Below are 22,523 nucleotides of genomic sequence, written 5' to 3'. Positions count from 1 at the left end.
GGCAGTCAAGACCCTCGCGAGGGGCCAAGCCTCGCGGGCCGAACGATGCAAGACCTCCTCAGGGGCGGAGAGATCAAGGCAGGGCAAACCTCGCGAGGTCCTCGTGACGTGAGCCATGACGATCGAGACCAGGCGGGCGCCAAGCAGGTGTCAGCGCGCGCAGAGTTCTTGCTTCCTCTTTGGTGCCAAGGGGGCAAGCGCAGGTGCGGAGTACTGAGGCATCAAGCAAAGGTTTCCATATTGGTGCGATGAGACCAAGACCAGAAGGACGATAGGACGGAGGTCACCATGGAGCCCAAGACGACGTCATCACCAGAACCTTTGGCAGGCGAAGACCACCTTTTGTTAGGATAACTTGTACTAGCTGTCCCCTTTCGAATTGGCCGTTGTTGGCTCCCTTCCCACTCAATATTTGGGGAGAGGACCAGGGCCTATATAAGTAGAACTAGCCACCCCAGTAGGGAGGATCGACCTCATCACAGTTCGAGAAAGGATCCAAGATCTTCTCAACCACACAAGTTCACCAAGCACAAGAACACCTCAACCTCAGGGGTATATTCTTCCCCTACTGTTCAACATCAGCCGAAGAGGCAATCCACCACCACACTGGAGTAGGGTATTACACCACAATGGTGGCCCGAACCAGTATAAATCTTCTGTCTTTCTGTGTTGTGAGTTCGTCCGCAAAATCTTAGAGAGCTAGGGCGTGGATCGATAGGGAGAAAACCTTCACGCGCACCCCAGTGTTCGAACCTCAAGGGTCTACCGGAACCCGTGATCCGACATTTGGCGCGCCAGGTAGGGGTGCGCCGAAGTCTCCGCCCGTCGCTCCGCGGCCCGTCGCTCCGTCGTCTCCATGGCGGACGCATGCCGCGCTCGTGCTGAGCGCCAGGCTGCCCTCACCGCCCACGTCGCTCAGATGGCTCCCATCGGCGGGCCACCTCGTCGTTCACCGTCGCCTGCCGCCAACGCCGCCACCGTCCTGGCGGGGAAAGAACAGCAAGCATCCTCACTGCACCCCTCGGTGCGGCAGGACGGCCGCACTGCCACTCCATCGCTGACCCCGGCCGATTCTTCTTCCTATGGACGTCACCCTCCCATGGATGAACAGGCTGCACTCCTCATGGCGCAGGAGCTCCTGCGCTACCGCCCGGTCGACGACCTCTACAAGGACTGGCTCAACCGCATCGCCGAGCTTGTCCGCGCCGCAGGGGGCTCCCCTGCGCCGTCCCCCTCTCTGCCTCACGCTCCGCCAGCTACGGGCGACGTAGCCCACGGAGCGCCTCCACCACATCTGCCCCAAGACGGCGCCCTGGGGCCAAGACGCGCGGCTCCGCGACGCGACCCGCCGCGTCCCGCGCCCGCGCGTGAAGAAAGAAGCTGTCAAGAAGTCCTTCGGCCGCAACAAAATGCTCCGCCGCTCCTTGCGCCCCCGTGCGAGGACCGACTTCTGCGGAAAGCCCGCGCGCCACCTGTAGCGGCAGGGTGTGGACCCCATCAAGACCAAGCTCCACCCCAAGGCGGGTCCCAGTGACCACATCTGGCTACCGTGCATTCACCCCTGAGCTGCGTAGTGTCGCCTGGCCTGGGAAGTTCAAGCCGGAGCTGCCTCCTCGCTACGATGGCAGCCCCGACCCCGAGGAGTTTTTGCAGCTCTACGAGCCGAGCATCAAAGCGGCCAACAGTGACAAGAAAGTCATGGCGAACTGGTTTCCCTTGGCTCTCAAGGAGGGCGCCCGCTCCTGGCTCCTGAACCTGCCTCCAGGCTCAATTTCCTCCTGGGACGAAATGCGCACCCGCTTCATCGCCAACTTCCAGGGTACTCGCGACCGCCCCCCGGTCGCGGGCGACCTGTGCCGCATCAAGCAACAACCAGGAGAGACCCTGCAAAAGTACATTCATGGCTTCAACAACGCACGGATCAAGATCCCCAAGGTGACCAATGAGGCCATCATCTCTGTGTTCTCTAATGGCGTCCGCGACGTCAAGATGAAGGAAGAGCTCTCCATCCATGAAGAGCCATGCACGACCCTGGAGCTGTTCAACATCACGACCAAGTGTGCTAGAGTTGAGGAGGGGCACCTCTACCTCCTCGAGCTCCCTGCTGCGGACCCAAAGGAGAAGAAAACCAAGGCCAAGGATGTGAAGCGCAAAGGAGCAGCCGTGCTCGCAGCAGAACCAGACACCAAGCGTGGCAGATACCAACCAGAGTCATCCAAGGGCAGCCGTCCATTCTATGCCTTCCACAACCTGAACACCCACCACACCAGTGACTGTCAAGAGCTCAGAGCCAATCGCGAAAGATGCTTTGGTCGGTGCCCCGAGCGCGGTGGCCGGGGCTATGGCCGAGGAGGTGGACATGGTGGCGGACGCTGGGACGACCGTGGCCCGCGCTAGGAGTGGCGCGACCGGCCTCGCGAGGACAGCTGACAGGATCAGCCTCGCGAGGGCTCCTGGAGGGATCAGCCTCATGAGGATCATTCTCAAGGAAATGCCGGACTCCCTCCACTGCCACCACCACCAAGAAGGAATAACGAACACCATCAAGACGAGGGGGCTGGGGACTTCGAGGAACCGCGTGCTATCGCCTGCATCTTGGGCGGAGCCCAGGCCCCAGCCTCACAGCGTATCTTCAAGCAGTTTGCATGTGAAGTGAATGTAGTCCTCCCCAAGATCGAAGCCACGCGCTCGCTCAGATGGTCCCAGTGCCCCATCACATTTAACTCGGCAGACCATCTCAAGTGCGTAGCCACCGCTTGAACCCTCCTCATGCTTTGCTCCCCAGTCATCAGCAACGTGCAAGTTACCAAGACCCTCATCGACGGTGGCACAGGGCTCAACATTCTGCCCGTCGACACGTTCGACAGCCTCCAAGTGTCGTATGACCAGCTTCAGCCCACCAAGCCTTTTTCAGGAGTGACCGATGGTTCCACCACACCGAGAGGGCAGGTCCGCCTCCCTGTCACCTTCGGGGAACACAAGAACTACCGCACTGAGCTCATCGACTTCAACGTTGTGCACATCCGCCTGCCGTACAATGCCATCCTTGGGTATTAAGCCCTGGCCAAGTTCATGGCGTGACCCATTACGGCTACAATGTCCTCAAGATGCCGGGAAACGGCGGGATCATCATAGTCCCATGTGAAGAAAGAGATGCGGTGTGCTCCCTCGAGCGTGCCTTCCAAGCTGCAGCAATCGACGACCCCGACAGCAAGGGCGAGGGCCCTCCTGAGGCCATACCCAAGAAGAAGAAGCAGCTGCGATGCGCAGGACCTCAGGAGGGTGACACCATAGCCGGAGTCTCGTCAGGATCAGCGCCCGCTCTAGGGGTGTCTCCCTCCATCGCATAGGAAGGCACGGCCGGCGCCCTTCTCAGGCAGGGCTCGGGGGCTTTCTCCTGGAAGGCCTCAGACTTTGCCCACATCACGAGGGAGGCGCTCGGGCACCACTTGGAGGCGTGCTTCGCGACACGTTTCCCTCAGGAGGGCACAGGGCAAGGATTGCCCACCGTTTAGGAGTTCATCACCAAGACCACCTAGGAATTGCAAGATGCAAGGGCCATGCGCGATGATCGCCGCTCATGAGACGCAGCTTCCCATCCAGGCGAGGATGCCAGGCTGCGTGTCTGCATCGACGTTCCAGGGCTCAACAGGGCCGCTTCTCAGGAGCCTTTCTGGCCTTCGTGTGTGGGATGCTGCGAGGGTCCATCGCATAGCTATGTTCGCATGCCCTTTGGCCTGCCGAGTGCATTGTCCGCCTACCAGCGCAACTTGCGACGCATCCTAGCGGCTCAGGAGGCTAGGCACCACACCATCCAGATGGAGATGGAGACGGTCCTCAAGGAACCACCTGAGCCCCCAGAGCCTCCCGAGGCTTAGGGCTCCGGTTGCTCATGAGGAGCAACCCCTTCGCCGTGCACCTTCAGCTGCCCCAACTCTCCTTCGTCAACATGACCAGGTGACATCTTTCCGAGTTCATTTAGCTGTGAGCGCCCCTCGGGCTGCATCATTCCCAGGACGCGTGGGTCCATCCCTGTGGCATGTATCCCTTTTTATGTCTTTAGCTTACCTTGTTGGGGGCGCCCCTCGGGCTGCATCATCCCCAAGCCGCTCGGGCCTGACCCAGTGGCACGTATCTCTCATGCACTTACTCAAGCTTACTACTCTCATATTGGATCTACCTATGATTACTACCTGCTTAATCGTCACCTCCCACAGGGCCTCCGCATGCTGGCACGACGCTGGTGCATGGGTCCGTCCCTACCACGTCGATAAACCTGAGCAGTCGAGCTCTGGCTCGTGGCACGCCCCGCGCACGTCACCTCACCAGGCCCTCAGTGCCTTCACCCCCTCGCGGAGCAACCAACGGCAGGCTGGCAACCATAACGGTAGATCGTGTTCTTCCTTGTGCTGGCTCGCAGGAATCTCATGAAGATAGCACAAGGCGGCACCGTGAGCTCGCACCTCTTCCTAGTAATCCACTTGCATGTTAAAAGGGGGCTCCTGAGCATCGCGACACAGGAGCTCTTACTGGCTCTCCAGCCCTCACCCCTGGCCTTGACCATGGCACGCGACCTGGCATGCCAGCGGCGGCTGAGCTCGCTCGAGGGCCGGGACCTAAGGACGTAGATCACAAAGGAGAGCATTGAAAGGGGGAGGACTCGTATGGGCCTGATCTAGCTACGCTGCGGATGTTCGCACATAGGCCTGACGCATCACGAAGAATCGACCCCGGACCGCCAAGATAAGTCACGAGCTCAGATCAACTAGTCGTTGGGGCCGAGAGGACATGCTCGCCCCAGTCCTGTTGCGGCAACCTCGCCTCCCTTTCCTGTTTTACCACGGCTTCTTGAGCGCTAAAGGGGACCCCCTGAGCATCGCGCCTCAGGGGCTCTTACTGGACCTCGGGACGCTCACCTCCTGGCCTTGACCACGGCACGTGACCTGGCATACCAGCGACGACTGAAGCTTGCCTGGGGACCGGGACCTGTCAGCGTAGAGCAACAAGCTGTCGCGAGATTGGAAAGGGAAGACCGAGCCTAAACAGGACTTGTGCTCACAAGGCATCCATGATTAGGATAATATCAGCGAAAGACATTGCAAACTCTTTACATGCCCCCACGGGGTACTTCTTGATTCCTCATAGGGAACAAAAGACAGGAACCTAGGAGAATCCTATCTACACACCCCCGCGGCCGACGCGATCATCAACAGTTGGCCGCGGGAGGCCGGCGACAACCCCATCCAGATCAGCGGCGACGGCGACCGGATGTTGTGGCCCAGCTCCGAGCGCGGCAAGAGTTCGGAGGCACGTAGCTGTCGTCGCTCGTCTCCGGAGCCTCGTAGAGATCGGGACAACCGTTGGACTCCCAAGAGTCACTGCTGCTGGTGCAGCCGCGAGTGGGGCGCGCCTCATCCTGTCGCTCCCCTTCGGGGCAGCACTCCAAGCAGCGACCCTCCGTGTCGAAGACCTTGAAGAACAACGTGGAGGCGCCGTTGTAATCGAAGTGGATCATGAGGGCTCCCTCCGCACGGCAAACTTGCGCGACCTCGCCCCAGCCGCGGGTCATGAAGATCTTGCCGGTGGAGACTACATCAACCTCTGCTCCGGTCGCCCGAGCGTCGCAGTCAGCATGCTGCAACCAGAGCTCGAGAGGCCCCCTCGATGGCATCACGTCAAAGAATAAGGTCGGGAAGCGGATCCAGGAGCTTGGGGGCATCGCCGCCCACAGCACGAGCTCATGCGAGGAGTCCGCGGCATGGACTCCAGGAGCGATGTCACTCGTCTCTGCGGCACATCGAGCTTGGCCGTGGTGCGTGCGCCGATGCCCGTCGCTTCTTCCTCCCGAGCCCCCAGCTTGGGCGTAAAAGGGAAGTGGATACCCAGGAGGAGGCCGCTCGCACCAAGGCCTCGTCACCACCTGCATCTCCGCGGTGTCGCAGCGGTGGACCGACCTCTTCTTCAGCGGGAGCAGCGCTGGCACGTCGAGGGGAACCTTTCCCTTCTCCTCAGCCGAAAACCTACAGATCGACGCCATTGAAGCTGCTGCTAGCAGTGGAGCGGAGAAAGAAGAAGTGAGCGGAATGGGAAGAGATGAGTGACGGGGGCGCCCCCACCACATCTGCCCCCTCCCCATTTATAGCAGGAGAAGGTCAACCAGCACCCCACACTACTAGGAAAAGGACTACTAATGGCGCACCAGTTTTGCCTACTAATGGCGCATCACTGGTGCGCCATTAGTATCACGCCACAAGTATTTTTTACTAATGGCGCACCACTGGTGCGCCATTAGTATCTGGTATACTAATGGCGCACACTAGTGCGCCATTAGTATAGGCCACAGTGCGCCATTAGTATAGGCCACTGGTGCCCCATTAGTATAGGCCACTGGTCCGCCATTAGTGTTTTTGAATTTTGAAGGCGGGAAAATAGTAGTGGCGCACCGTCTAACCCCCACCGTGCACCATTGATATTTTTGAATTTTGAATTTGGATCTGGATCATGATTTTTTTGCCCATTTTTTGCTCATTTGTTTGCTCATTTGTTTGCTCATTTTTTGGCACGATATTATTTCAAATTTTGTTCCTGTTTTTGGATCTTGTACGTTCTTTTGCCGTGTTCTTTTGCCGGAGAGGAGTTCGCCGGAGAGGAGGAGGAGGAGGTCACCGGAGAGGCGGTCGCCTACATCACCGGAGAGGAGGAGGAGTTCGCTGGAGAGGAGGAGGAGGAGGTCACCGGAGAGGAGTTCACCGAAGCATCAGAGAGGAGGAAGGAGAAACCATGAGGGGATGGGAGGAGAGGAGGGAGGAGGAGCTCACCGGAGAGGAGGGAGGAGGAGCTCACCGGAGAGGAGGGAGGAGAAACCGTGAGGGGAGGGGAGGGGAGGAGAGGAGGGAGGAGGAGGTCGCCGAAGAGGAGGAGGAGGAGGTCGCCGGAGAGGAGGAGGGTAGTATGGTGGAGGAGAGAAGGGAAGATGGAGTGGAGGAGAGGTAATGGCGCACCATGGGTAGGTGCGCCATTAGTAAGTTTGAATTTTTTTGCCTCTCCAGATCTTAAAAGCCCCGTATCTTTTTTTCTGTTAGGTTTTTGAGGATTTTGAAATTTTTTAATGGGGTTCCCCCCGTTAAATTCGGATGTAACTTTTCGAGTGAATGATTTTTCATATAAAAACTTTTTCATCTGAGTTCATACGCAAAAGTTATGCCCATTTTACAAATTCTCGAGAGATTTCGCAAATAAAGTCGAAATTCATATTTGTAAATTTTCACAACAACTAGACCACATATCACATGGGAAACTTATTTTCTTTTATTTTTTTCACATTTCCATCATTTTTTTATTTTCTTTAAAACTGAAAAGGCGTTCCATAGGGGGGGTGCGTTCGGTAGAAGTGGTGGCCAAGTTACTAATGGCGCACCGTGGGAGTGGTGCGCCATTACTAGTTCAACTAGTAATGGCGCACCACTCCCACGGTGCGCCATTAGTAGTTTTGAAAAAAATAATTTTTTTACTAATGGCGCACTGTGGATGTGGTGCGCCATTAGTATTTGGACACAAATGGCGCACCAACACATGGTGCGCCATTAGTATATAGTAATGGCGCACCACATGTCTGGTGCGCCATTAGTGTCAATTCCATCTATAGCCCTTTTCCTAGTAGTGCCACACGATCACAGGTAATGATGGCTTTCCTTGCATGTCATAGGGACTTGCCAAGTAAGGCAGTTGCGAGGCAGCATGGGGAAGCGGAGACACCCGCGTCCAATCAACCGCCATGCGTCAACCGAGGCCGCAGGCTTTTGGGGCCGCGGCGCTCCGTGCTTGATCCTTTGGCTTTGCCTCAAAGCCAAGCCCGAGCGCGCCTAGGGCCCGGGGGCTACTGTCGGCGTTCTGGGAATGGGGATCCCAGACTTGCCTACCTGCGGCCCACAGCGTGGCTGGGTTGGCAGGTCTGTACGGCCCATCTTCATCGACAAGGCATTCAAGACACTCGCGAGGGGCCAAGCCTCGCGACGCCGACGACGCAAGACCTCCTCAGGAGCGACCACGCCAGGCAGGCTCGCGAGGCGCGGAGAGATCAAGGCAGGGCAAACCTCGCGAGGTCCTCATGACGTGAGCCATGACGATCGAGACCAGGCGGGCGCCAGGCGGGCGTCATCGCGCGCAGAGTCCTTGCTTCCTCTTTGGTGCCAAGGGGGCAAGCGCAGGCGTGGAGTACCGAGGCATCAAGCAAAGGTTTCCATATTGGTGCAACGAGGCCAAGACTAGAAGGACGGCAGGATGGAGGTAACCATGGAGCGCGAGACAGCATCATCACCAGAACCTTTGGCAGGCGAATACCACCTTTTGTCGGGATAACTTGTACTAGTTGTCCCCTTTCGAATTGGCCGTTGTTGGCTCCCTTCCCGCTCAATATTTGGGGAGAGGACCAGTGCCTATATAAGTAGAACTAGCCACCACAGCAGGGAGGATCGACCTCATCACAAGTCGAGAGCGGATCCAAGATCATCTCACCCACACAAGTTCACCAAGCAGAAGAACACATCAACCTCAGAGGGTTGTTCTTCCCTGTAACGCCCTCGATGCGGCTATATCTCCCACATGTCGAAGCACGACTTAGAGGCATAACCGCATTGAAAGCAATGTCGCAAGTGAGGTAATCTTCACACAACCCATGTAATACATAAGGGAAAAGAATACATAGTTGGCTTACAATCGCAACTTCACACAATACATGAATAAAGCATTACATCATCCAAATACAATCAAGGTTCGACTACGGAACCAAAATAAAAGAAGAACCCCAAATGCGACAAGGTCCCCGATCAACCCCAACTGGGCTCCACTACTGATCAACTAAAACGAAACAACACAAAGGACAAGATCTTCATCGAGCTCCTCCTTGAGCTTGGTTGCGTCACCTGCTCGGTAACATCAGTACCTGCAAACTAGTTTTGGAAGTATCTGTGAGTCACGGGGACTCAGCAATCTCACACCCTCATGATCAAGACTATTTAAGCTTATGGGTAAGGTAAAGGTATGATGTGGAGCTGCAGCAAGCGACTAGCATATATGGTGGCTAACCTATTCGCAAAAGAGAGGGGGAAGTGAAGGCAAAAGTACGGTCGAACAACTATGATCAAGAAGTGATCCTAGAACAACCTACGTCAAGCATAAGTCCAACACCATGTTCACTTTCCGGACTCCGCCGGAAAGAGACCAGCACGGTAACACACGCGGTCGATGTATTTTAATTAAGGTCAACTTCAGGTTTTCTACAACTAGACGTTAACAAATTTTCATCTGCCCATAACCGCGGGCACGACTTTCGAAAGTTCAAAACCCTGCAGGGGTATCCCAACTTAGCCCATCACAAGCTCTCACGGTCAATGAAGGATATTCCTTCTAGCGGGAAGACCCGATCAGGCTCGGAATCCCGGTTACAAGACATTTCGACAGGTAAAACAAGACCAGCAAGACCGCCCGATGCGCCGACATCCTGATAGGAGCTGCGCATATCTCGTTCTCAGGGCAACACCGGATGAGCGCTCCATACAACTAAAACCAGCCCTCAAGTTTCCCCGAGGTGGCGCTACAAAGGACTCTAGTTTGGACCAACACTTAGACAAGCACTAGCCCGGGGGGGGGGTTAAAATAAAGATGACCCTCGGGATGCGCGACTCCCAAGGGAAAAAGGCTAGGTGGCGAATGGTAAAACCAAGGTTGGGCCTTTCTGGAGGAGTTTTATTCAAGGCGAACTGTCAAGGGGTTCCCATTATAACCCAATCGCGTAAGGAACGCAAAATCCGGGAACATAACACCGATATGACGGAAACTAGGGCGGCAAGAGTGGAACAAAACACCAGGCATAAGGCCGAGCCTTCCACCCTTTACCAAGTATATAGATGCATGAATTAAATAAGAGATATTGTGATAGCCCAACAAAATATCCATGTTCCTAACATGGAACAAGCTCCAATCTTCACCTGCAACTAACAACGCTATAAGAGGGGCTGAGCAAAGCGGTAACATAGCCAAACAACGGTTTGCTAGGATAAGGTGGGTTAGAGGCTTGGTTCAGCAATATGGGTGGCATGATAAGCAAGTGGTAGGTATCGCAGCATAGGCATAGCAAAAGAGCGAGCAACTAGCAAGCAAAGATAGAAGTGATTTCGAGGGTATGGTTATCTTGCCTGAAATCCCGCAAGGAAGAAGAACGAGTCCATGAAGAATACAAACGGATGTAGTCGAACGGGTCCTCACAAATGCGATGTTACCGGAATCAACCCGAAGAAGCAACACCGGAAAGAAGCACACAACATAGTACGCAACCAACACATGAACATGGTATGATATGCGGGATGTGGTATGTGATGCATATGCATGGCTTGCAAAGGAATGATTGAACTTGGCCTCAACTTGGAAATCCAAGAGTGCCACTGGAAAGAGGAGGTGATTTCGGTTGAAATCGATATAAAGATCACCGGAATCGGATGCACGGTTTGGAAATGACAAGCAAAACAAATATGGCACCGGTCTGCGATAAATAGCAAGTAGCCATCTAAATGCATCAAAATAAATATGCTATAACACTCAAACATGACAACAAAATACATGGCAGGGAACCACTCATGAAGCTTGACAAAAGATGAACACTGAGCTACGACTAATTTATCCATTAACAGGCTCAAACAAGCATGGCAAAAGTGCAAATGATAACAGGTTTCAGACTTAGTGAAATTAACACAAGTGTGAGATTTATCATCAGGAAGCACACTTTAGAGCATGAAAACTATATGCTACAGGAACATATCATGGCAAAGCAAGGCATGGAATTAAGCTACACAAAGCACTTAACAAAAGTCCCTTAGTGACCTTGAGCCAACAGGGATCAGAAAATACAATGGCAAGCATGTGAACATGGCAAATACACAAACAGATTCAGACTTAGTGAAAAACTGGAGCATGCAAAACAGATTAGCAAGTAGGCATGTTTACGAGCTCGATGCACTCACTACAGATCATGGCATGACAAACTAAGCATACACCCATCAATAATACATGACATAGAAGCTAGACATGGCAAGAACAACAACATAGCATGCACTGATCAATAGCAACATCCTCGGCAAAATTGCTAACAAGTCAACAATCTGCCAGGATTCACGATATAGCAAAAGTAGAGCACGATTGACTCAAGCTAGGGTGCTCCATAAATGCAAAAAATGGATGTATAGAGCACCACGATGTTAACAAAACTTCCTTACTGATCCTCCTCAAAAGAGGCACGGATCACTAGGAAACAACATGAACATATGGCATAACGACAAAATCAGGACAAGGACTTGGAGAAATTCTAAGTCCCTGAAATCAGCATTACCGATTACGCTACTTTGCAAGCTTTTGCTAGTCACCACAAATATCACAAAAATACATGGCAAGCACCACTGTAAAGATGGCATGACATATAACAAAACACATGTAGAGCTGAGGGTCATAGCATGCACACATTAATCATGGCAAAAATGTCAAATAGCTATTTGATGAAACAGATCTGACAAATTCATCACATAGCCCTCTTCCAACAGCATTTCGGGCATCAAGATGAGCTCAAATGAAAGTGATGCAATGAGATGAAATGACGTACTCGTCGGGATGAACATTTTGACATGCTACACGCGCAAAACGGATCTACGATGAGGGAGTTATGATGCGATGAAAATGCCCAAAAAATAGGGGACTTAGAGAAATATACCCTCTCGAGAAAAAAAAAACATCAGGCCAGAGGAAGTGGAGCTAGGCCTGGAGAAGATGCGCCGGCGCTGGGCTGCGGTGGCCCATGCGGGAGTCAACGAGGCTACGTGGATCAGGCTCCTCCCGATCTCGTGCAAGGCAACGATGGCGCGCCGTTGCTCCGGCGACAAGGAGCCGGCGGGGATGAGCGGGGGCGAGGTGGCGCTGCGTTAGGGCGGCGTCGACCGAGGGCGCGCGCCGGCGGAGGAGAGGAGCTTATTCCGGCGGTCGGCAGGAGGAGAGGGTGCCGCGCTCCGGCGAGGCGCGACGTCGTCCGACGAGGAGGCGGCGATGCCCGGCGACGGGGGTATGACGGAGAGAGGAGGTGTGGCGACAGACGTACCGGGCCGGGAGGCGGCAGAGCGGGCAAGAACTGGCGGAGTGACACGTGGCGCGGCGCGTTTTGGTGCGGGCGACGGCGGCGCTGATGTGGCAGCCCACGATTGGCCGGGGCAACGTGGAGGGGAGCGGCGGACATGTCCGGCGATGCACAGATGCGTCCAGACGCGCGGAAGAGGAGTGGATCTAGGTTTAGACCTGGATTTCGGGGGAGGTGCACATATTTATAGGTAGAGTGAGTTAGGAGAGTCTAAATGAGGTGCGGTTTTCGGCCACGCGATCGTGATCGAACGACCGAGATGATGGAGAGGTCTTAGGTGGGTTTTGGGCCACTTTGAAAGGGTGTTGGGCTGCAACACACACGAGGCCTTCTCGGTCCCTCGGTTAACCATTGGAATATCAAACGAAGTCCAAATGACACGAAACTTGACAGGCGGTCTACCGGTAGTAAACCAAGGCCACATGAAAAGTCTTGGTCCACTCCAAAAACGTTTAACGCCCACACACGAAAAGAGGTAGAAACGGACATCGGGTGACATAGGAGCGCCGGATTGCAAAACGGACAACGGGGAAAACGCTCCGATGCATGAGACGAACATGTATGCAAATGAAATGCACATGATGACATGATATGCAATGCATGACACGCAATCAATGACAACGCAACAACAGCGAATAACTGGAGGACACCTGGCACATCGGTCTCGGGGCATTACATTCCCCTTGTACTGTTCATCATCAGCCCAAGAGGCAATCCACCACCACACTGGATTAGGGTATTACACCACAACGGTGCCCTGAACTAGTATAAATCTTGTGTCTTACTGTGTTGTGAGTTCGTCGAGTCGTCCGCAAAATCTTAGAGAGCTAGGGCGTGGATCGATAGGGAGAAAACCTTCACGTGCACCCCAGTGTTCGAACCTCAAGGGTCTGTCAGAACCCATGATCCAACAAAGTGGGTGACAACCGTAATCTCATGGCCTTGGAAGTAGTGGCACAGTTTCCTTGCGGCCATGATGAGGCCGAAAATCAACTTTTGCACACCAGAGTACCTCGATCTAGCCCCCTACAAGAGGGAACTGACGTAGTACACTGGGTGCTGCACCACTTTGTTCCTTAACGCGTCCTTGGGGTTGCCCCCGCTACCATGTCCTTCTTTGTCCTGGCCTTCATCCGGTCTTGTTGGGATTTGCTCACTCTTTTGTTTCCTCTACTTCCCGTTGTGCCACTAGGGATGCACTGACCACTTGATTAGTTGCTGCTAGGTATAGCAGCAATGGCTCTTATGGTTTGGGGGCAACCAAGGTGGGCACGGAGGACAAGTAGGTCTTCAAGTCTTGTAATGCCGCAACTGCTTCCGGGGTCCACTTCATGGGCCATGCCTTCTTTAAAATCTTAAACAACGGTAGGGCGCGCTCGGCAGACTTGGAGATGAATCTGCTAAGTGCCGCAACCCACCCTGTCAGACGCCTCACATCTTTGACTGTCTTAAGTGCTTGGATCTGCTCGATAGCTTTGATCTTTTCATGGTTGGCTTCGATCCCCCAACGGGACACAAAGAACCCAAGTAGCTTGCCGGAGGGAACACCAAAGACACACTTCTCCGGATTTAGCTTCAAGTTGATCTTGCGCAGATTAGCAAATGTTTCTTCCAAATCTTGGATGAGGGTTGATCTGTCTTTGGTCTTGACCACAATATCATCCATATAATCCTCAATGTTTCTATGCAACTGTGGTTCAAAACCAATCAGGACTGCTCTGGCAAAAGTGGACCTGGCACTCTTTAACCCGAAATGCATGCGCACAAAGTAGTACTTACCACATGGGGTGTGAATGAAGTCTTCTCGTCGTCGTCCTTGGACATGAAAATCTGATGATACCTAGAGTATGTATTCAGAAAGGATAGGAAATCACAACCTGAAGTGGAGTCCACAATCTGGTCGATGCATGGCAAGGGAAATGGGTCCTTTGGGAAAGCTTTGTTGAGATCCATGAAATCTATGCAAAGCCTCCACTTCCCATTAGCCTTGCATACAACCACTGGGTTTGCTAACCATGTTGGATGCATTACTCTGACCTGACCAACTGCGTCAAGATTCTTAATCTCCTCAGCAATGAACTGCTGCCTCTCCAAGGCCTGCTTCCAAGCCTTCTTCTTGACGGGTTGGGCATGTGGGCAGACAACAAGGTGGTGCTCTATTACCTCCTTGGGTACACCTGGGATGTCAGATGGTTGCCAGGCAAACACATCGACATTAGCTCGCAGGAAGGCAATGAGCGCGCTTTCCTGTTTGTCATAAAGGGTGGCCCTCGGTGTCAAAACTGGTGGATCTTGGGTAGGGTGTCCCGAACTGTGCGTCTGAGGTTGATGGTAAAAGGAGACAGGGAACACAATGTTTACCCAGGTTTGGGCCCTCTCGATGGAGGTAAAACCCTACGTCCTGCTAGATTAATATTGATGAGTATGGGGGTTACAAGAGTTGATCTACCACGAGATCATAATGGCTAAAACCCTAGAAGTCTAGCCTATCTGATTATGATTGTCCCTACGGGCTAAACCCTCCGGTTTATATAGACACCGGAGGGAACTAGGGTTGTACAAAGTCGGTTACATAGAAAGGAAATAGTACATCCGACCACCTAGCTTGCCATGTACGCAAAGGAGAGTCCTATCCAGACACGGGAGAAAGTCTTCTATCTTGTATCTTCATGGCCCAATAGTCCGGCCCATGTCCAACAGGCTGGCCGCCCGAGGACCCCTTAGTCCAGGACTCCCTCAGTAGCCCCCGGACCATACTACAATGACGAGGTGTCCGGCGCATAGATTGTCTTCGGCATTGCAAGGCGGGTTCCCCCTCCAATTACTTCAAAGTCCGTGACTTAAAGAGTGGTATTCGGCTTTTCCATCTAATGTCATGCCCATCAGCTTCCACGCCTTCCTGACTTCAGCTTCCACATGGCGAGTGAATACGAGAGGTCGGGGTATTTTTGACAAACCACCCTGACCATACAAGAGAGGTGCCTATTTAAAGAGAATAGATCTCAGATCCATTCCACACCCTGCGAAAAAATCCTCAGAGCTCGCTAGGAGGAACCACTACAACATGGCTAGTGCTCCCATCTCTTCTTCTCGTCCCCACGGCTCTGAAAAAGGTTATTGGGAGAGACGTTCCATATCTCACGGTCAGCTGACCAAGCTGCAAAAACAGGGCTTTTTTCCTCCCGCGGATCTAGTCCCCGTCCGAGCAGGATTTACGTCCTTCAACGGCGGGGTTCAGGCTGAGAATTTCCCCAATCTGTCCAGGGGGGAACGAGTATGCTTCGTTCTCTTCTTGCTAAGAGGCGTCGAATTTCCAATCCATCCCTTCCTCCGAGTACTTCTGGAGTATTATGGCCTCCAACTACACAGTTTCACTCCTGCCTCCATCCTTTACATCGCGGGTTACGTTGCTGTATGCGAGCTATTCCTGGCCTGTGAGGCCCATTTTGAATTATGGAGAAAATTGTCCTGCCTCATCCCTCCTAATCAGGGGGATCAATATTCAAAGTGGGAGGAGCCGAGGTATGGCGCATCACCGGGACCAAATACCTGTCTGGCATGCCGAAGAAGGCTTTCGAAGAGTGGCCTTCCGAATGGTGCTATATTGATGATGTCGCTCTTCCCGACCCAGTCCGAATGGGTCTCCCCGAATTTTCAAGTGCTCTGTTGAAGAAATGCCACAGCTAGCGCCCTCGGAGCCTCGAGGAGTAGGATAGCGCGGAAGTCAGACAGTTGATGGGCAAGATTAAGACGCTCGCCCAGTCCGGATTATCAATAATCGAGGTAATTGCGATCTCCATAGTGCGGGGGTCCAACCACTCCAATACAGAGGGCTTCCCATGTGGCACTATAATGGGGAAGATGACGCCTCACGCTGTAGTCGGAAGGGTCCGAAAACCCCCGCCGCTTTGGCCAAAATATTGGCCGAACTGTACAAAAGGGAGAAGGAGGAGTTCACTCGTGTCCAATGTCGAGATGGATTTTCCATGTATAATTCTCCTAGGTGGGTGAGCTCCAATCCCACCATTTCACTCCTCTCCCTAAATCATTTTTGATGGATAGTAACCTATCCACTCGCAATAGGAATGGCGGAAGGCTACCGACGGGATCCATAGCCCCGCCCCCAGCCGGAGGGTTACAACCGGGACCTTGACCCCGGATTAGAAGAAGATCCGGACATATTTGTGGAGCTCAAGAATGGAGTATTCTATCAGACGAGGTATGATGGTACAGCAGTACCTATCATCACCGCCCGGCCTCCTCCCTAATTCGCATGTAAGTAACTTAAGAGACACCTTCTTCGAAAGAGTTTCCTTATTATGCCTCACCACCGCACTATTTTGTGTTCCAAAGGGGTGGCGCTCGACGTCACAACGTGTACCAGAAGCATCTCCGAGGAGAGCGGCGCCCATCCTGAGCACGTCTTCAAATTGAAAGGAAAACGACAATATGGCAGAACCTTCATCAAAGAGGTAAGGCTTTCTTTTTGCAAATACATCTCCTGACCGCCACGTAAAATCGTGATGCCATTCGCCGCATTCTATCAGGAAAAGTGTCTGCCGGACTATGTCCGGGGATCCTGCCGGTCGTGCCTCCACTAGTCAGGTTCCAGACCCTGCCCTAAGGATGGGGGCTGATACAGGAGTGGCGCCAAACTATCCTTCCGCAGAGGATTCAGACGATATGTCCATCACGAACTCTGAAGTAGGGAGCTCCATGAATCATCGTCATCGGAGGGCCGCTCTCGGTGACCCCGACTTCTGAAAGGAGGCATTCGATGCCTTCACCTCGGCCGATGCGTACATCCGAGCTGCTCAGGATGGGCTTGCCAGAGCCACGGACCAGCATCTAAAAGATAAGCGGGTAAGTGTAGATTTAATAATCATACACCAGTAGCCCCCAAGACTTAAAGCAGGTGAAACAACTAATTTAAGGATCATTGTATAATCCACTTATGGAGAAGAATAGCATGTTGTCTCAAGAGCTGGAAAAATGTCAAACTCAACTAACTGCGGCTACCACCGAATTGGAAAAATCCAAGGAGCAGCACCTGGTAATGTTTCTCCCCAGCGGAAAGAAGTATAATCATATACCAGTTATAGTAACACTGTTGTGTTTCTGCTGACAGAATTAGTAGAGCAACTGAGAGAGAAACTGAAGGACGTCCAGGCTGGTGAACAAGAGGCCAAAAGGCAACATGCGGCAGGCGAACACGTGCTGACGTGGGTCAGGGATGAAAGGAACATGCTGCAGGATTCCCATACCCAACTGGGCCAAGAACTGAAAGATGTTCGAGCCCAACTAGATGACGCCGTCAAGGAGAATAGGAGGCTACAAGGCAGCATATTTAGTATGCTTTTCAAACTTGCCTCCCTATAATTCGGCGAGGGCCGGAACTGATAGATTTATGTCTGCAGGTATGCTGACTGGCCATCCCGAGGAAGAAATGTCCGGATCTCAAGGCGACCTGCTACAAGAGCTATTCCAGACACACGAGCGAGTTCAGCAGGCAATGCGTGGTGTTGCCAAGGCTTTATGGCCATCCGCCTCTCCTCCAGGAGGTATGGCGGAGCTCGTGGAGCTGTCCAAAGGGGCACGGCGGCTTATTCGATTATGGAAGATATCAGCCTGCCGGGAAGGTGCACGAGAGGCCTGGGCCATGGTAAAAACACGGTATACCAAGCTTGATCCGAATCATATGGCTCGGGTCGGACCGCTAGGGTCAGATGGGAAAGAAATTCCCGTTAATTTAGTATATGACCAAGTAGAAGTAGCTGGCAAATATTCCCAACAGGATTGTAAGCTAGACAGCCTGTTGGACGGTATAGAGGAGGAAGTTTTTTAGTCCAAGTGACTATGTACTTTCCTTAATATATTTCTTCCTAGCCGGATTGTAAAACGATTGTCATGGCCGACCTTTTCGCTTCGACCTCTAGACCCGAAGGTGCGGAGTGTTTCCGAATACTCGAGTGGTAAATAGACCAGGGTATGCATGGAAACCAAGCATAGGGGTCATAGTTTCTTGAACAGACAAGTTGTATCCGGCTAGCTATGCTATATTACATTGTGATTGTAAGAAACATCTTCCAGATAGAATAGTTCCGTTAAGGGTTCCTTTCCCTGGGTGTGCATGCGTTAATATGCATGTCCGAACTGTGATTGAAAACATCGCAATATAGGTAACATCTGGAGGTTCATAGTGGAAGAAATGTAAAACATCTTTAGTCCGCCAACCGAATATTCCCTTAAGAACGCTAGCTTTCGGCTTCAGCTAGTCTGAGGTACACATCCGGAAGACCTGGCAGTAACAATCGCAGAGGTGCTCCCTTTATGCGCCAGCCGAACTAACAGAAATGTAGGGCATAAGCATAGGAGCCAGGCAACCTAGCTTGGCCAAAAAATTAAGTCATATCGATGCATATAATGGTGAAGAAAAGGTACATATGTGGAAAAAATGCATATGTGATGAGCTTGATGCTCGAAAAATAACAATAATAAACTTTTGTCCAAGAAGCCCCCAGATATAATGGACATACACATTTGAGAATGTGTATGTCATAGGTGTATGGTTTAGCCGCACGAAAGCTTTAAAGCTAATAAAAGATGGTGAAAAGAGAGGATAAAAAATAATGTAAACAATAGGGAGGAGGAAGCAAACGAAGGGTTTGGCGCTAGGCATAGAATCTTTGGAGTCTCGCCGCATTCCAGGGGTTCGGTTTTAGGCCGTTGTCTGATGCATCACGCAGGCGGTGCGCTCCTCCAGTGGGAACTTCATCAATGATGAAGGGACCCTCCCACTTGGGCTTGAGTTTGTCCTTTTTCTTCGCCGGCAAGCGTAGAACGAGATCGCCAACATTGAAAGTCTTGGCCCGTACTTCTCTGCTTGGATATCTGCGGGCCTGCTATTGATAAAATGTAGAACGGGCTTTTGCAATGTCGCGCTCCTCCTCCAGGGCATCTAAGTTGTCCTACTGATCAAGCTCGGCCTCTCTCTCTTCGTACATGCGCACATGAGGTGAGTCATGAATAATGTCGCAGGGTAACACAACCTCTGCACCGTACACCATGAAGAAAGGTGTATATTCAGTAGTGCGATTGGGTGTGGTCCGCAGACCCCAGAGTATGGAGTCGAGCTCTTCAACCCAATGCTTGTCTGATTCTTTCAAAGACCGCAGTAGTCTGGGTTTGATGCCGCTCATAATAATACCATTGGCTCGTTCGACTTGAGCATTTGTTTGCGGATGTTAGACGAAGGCGTAATCGAGCTTAATGCCTAGATTAGCTCACCAGGCTTTCACCTCATCGGCTGTAAAAGTAGAGCCATTGTCGGTGATGATGCTGTGTGGGACACCGTAATGGTGTACAACACCGGATATAAAGTCTATCACTGGTCCAACTTCAGCCCTTTTAACTGCTTTGTCCTCTATCCACTTAGTGAACTTATCTACCATGACTAGCAAATATTTTTCTTATGGCTGCCTCCTTTAAGGGGTCCAACCATGTTAAGCCCCCAGACCGCGAAAGGCCAAGTGATGAAGATTGTTTGTAGAGCAGTGGGTGGCATATGTCTTTGGTTGGCGAAAAGCTGGCATCCGACACAATGTTGGACAAGGTCTTGTGCATTTGCTCGGGCCGTCCGCCAGTAGAAATCTGTATGGAAGGCCTTGCTTACAAGGGCGCAAGCTGCGGTGTGGTGACCACCGAGACCGGAATGAATTTTAGACAAGAGCTGCCGCCCCTCTTCCTCGGAGATACATCTTTGAAGTACTCCGGTAGCACTTTTCTTGTAGAGTTCTCATTCGTGGACCTTATAGGCTTTCGAACGCCAAACAATGCAGCGAGCCTCATTCTGATCCTCAGGGAGCTTTCGCCTCTTGAGGTAGGCCAAGAAGGGTTTGGTCCATGGGGCAATGACTGCCATGATAAGATGGGCCTACGGTGTTATTTCGGTGGCCGAGCCTCCGATGATATCAGTATGTTCGGAGTCTGGGGTTGTGGTCGGATCCGGACTGAAAAGCCTTTCCAAAAATATGTTAGGTGGGACGGGGTCGTGCTTGGCACCGATGCGAGCAAGGACATCCGCCGCTTGATTACTTTCTCAAGCCCCTCGAACCGAGCCAACATTTTGAGAGCGGTGTTACGGTAGGCCGCCATCTTTGGATCCTCGGCATCGAAATCTCCATTTAATTGAGATATTGCGAGATTCGAGTCCCCATGCACTTCCAAGCGTTGTATGCCCATGGAGACAGCCACCCCAAGACCATGCAATAAGGCCTCGTATTCTGTTGCATTGTTGGAGTCTGTGTATAATACTTGGAGTACGTACTGAACTATATCTCCAGTAGGGGATGTTAAGACAACGCCTGCCCCTAAGCCCGCCAGCATTTTGGAACCACCGAAGTGCATGACCTAGTTGGAATATGTGCCATACTCTTTAGGGAGTTTGGCTTCTGTCCATTCGGCGACGAAGTCTGCTAGTACTTGTGATTTGATGGCCCGGCATGGCTTATATGTTATATCGAATGGAAGGAGCTCAATGGCCCACTTGGCAATCCGGCCTGTGGCATCGTGATTGTTTATTATGTTGTTCAGTGGAACTTCGGAAGCCACCGTGATCGAGCACTCTTGGAAATAGTGTCATAGCTTTCGGGATGCCATGAAGACCGCGTATGCTATCTTTTGATAATGAGGGTACCGGGATTTGCACGGAGTTAGGACAGTGGATACGTAATATATCGGCTTCTGGAGCCAGAATTTGTGTCCATCCTCCTCTCGCTCGATGATGAGTACTGCGCTCACCACCTGGTGTGTTGCAAATATGTATAATAACATTGGTTCGCTGACTCTTGGTGCGGCTAGAATTGGGTTGCTTACTAAGAGAGCCTTTATTTCTTCCAATCCAGCTATTGCTGCATCTGTCCACTCGAAGTGATCGGTGCGTCAGAGAAGTCAATAAAGTGGCAATTCTTTTTCTCCTAGTATGGAGATAAAGTGGCTTAAAGCTTCCACACATCCAACTAGTTTTTGGACCTGTTTAAGGTCTGTTTGTGTAGCCAATTGTGATAAAGCTCAGATTTTGGCTGGATTTGCCTCGATTCCTCTAGGAAGCAATGAAGCCCAGTAGTTTTCCAAAGGGGATGCCGAAAACATATTTTTTCTGGATTGAGCTTAATGTCATATGTCCGGAGATTGTCGAATGTGAGACGTAAGACATCTATTAATGACTCGACGCGCTTAGTCTTGGTGACGACGTCGTCCACATATACTTCAACTGTCTTGCCGATTTGTTTCTCCAGGCATGTTTGCATCATGCGTTGGTAGGTGGCGCCGACGTTTTTGGCCCAAAGGGCATAGTGTTGAAGCAGTAAGGCCCATATGGGGTAATAAATGTTGTTGCGGCTTGGTCGGATTCCTTCATTTTAATTTGATGGTATCCAGAATACGCGTCGAGGAAACGCAGTGAGTCATGTCCTGCAGTGGCATCAATAATTTGATCGATGCGGGGGAGGGGGAATGGATCCTTAGGGCAAGCTTTGTTGAGGTCTTTGAAATCGACACACAAGCGTCAGGATTTATCCTTCTTTGGCACCATCACCAGGTTTGCTATCCAGTCCGGATGTTTTATTTCTCTCATGAATCCAGCCTCAATTAGCTTGGCCAGCTCCTTCCCCATAGCTTGTCGTTTGGGTTCGGAAAAGTGCCGTAGTGTTTGCTTAACTGGCATGTATCCCTTCAATATATTGAGGCTGTGCTCATCCAACCTGTGTGGGATTCCTGGCATATCAGAAGGGTGCCAAGCGAATATGTCCCAGTTCTCGTGTAGGAACGCTCGTAGTGCGGCGTCCACCATCGGGTCCAGCTGTGCACCGATGGAGGCTGTCTTCTTTGCGTTCGTCGGGTGGACTTGAAATTTGACTATTTCATCTACTGGTTTGAAGGAGGTTGATTTGGAGCGCTTGTCGAGGATTACATCGTCCCTATCCACCGTTGAGCACATCGCAGTTAACTCTTCGGCCGCAAGGGCCTCAGAGAGTGCCTCAAGGGCAAGGGAGGCTATTTTTCGGCGTGGAGGGCTATATCTGGATCACTAGCGAGAGTGATAATACCGTTGGGCCCGGGAATTTTGAGCTTCATATACCCATAATGAGGTATGGCTTCAAAGCGTGTGAATGCATCTAGCGCCAACAGGGCGTGGTATCCACTATTGAAAGGGGCCACTTGGAAGGTTATCTCTTCGGACCGATAGTTCTCTGGCGTGCCGAATACCACGTCAAGTGCTATTTTTCCCACGCATCGTGCCTCCCGAGTGGGAATAATTCCTCGGAAGGTCGTGCTAATTTGCTCGATACGG

Source organism: Triticum aestivum, chromosome 4A (genome assembly GCF_018294505.1).
Source record: "Triticum aestivum cultivar Chinese Spring chromosome 4A, IWGSC CS RefSeq v2.1, whole genome shotgun sequence".
Lineage (NCBI taxonomy): Eukaryota > Viridiplantae > Streptophyta > Magnoliopsida > Poales > Poaceae > Triticum > Triticum aestivum.
The sequence above is the reverse complement of the archived record's forward strand: the minus strand, read 5'-3'. Positions refer to the sequence as shown.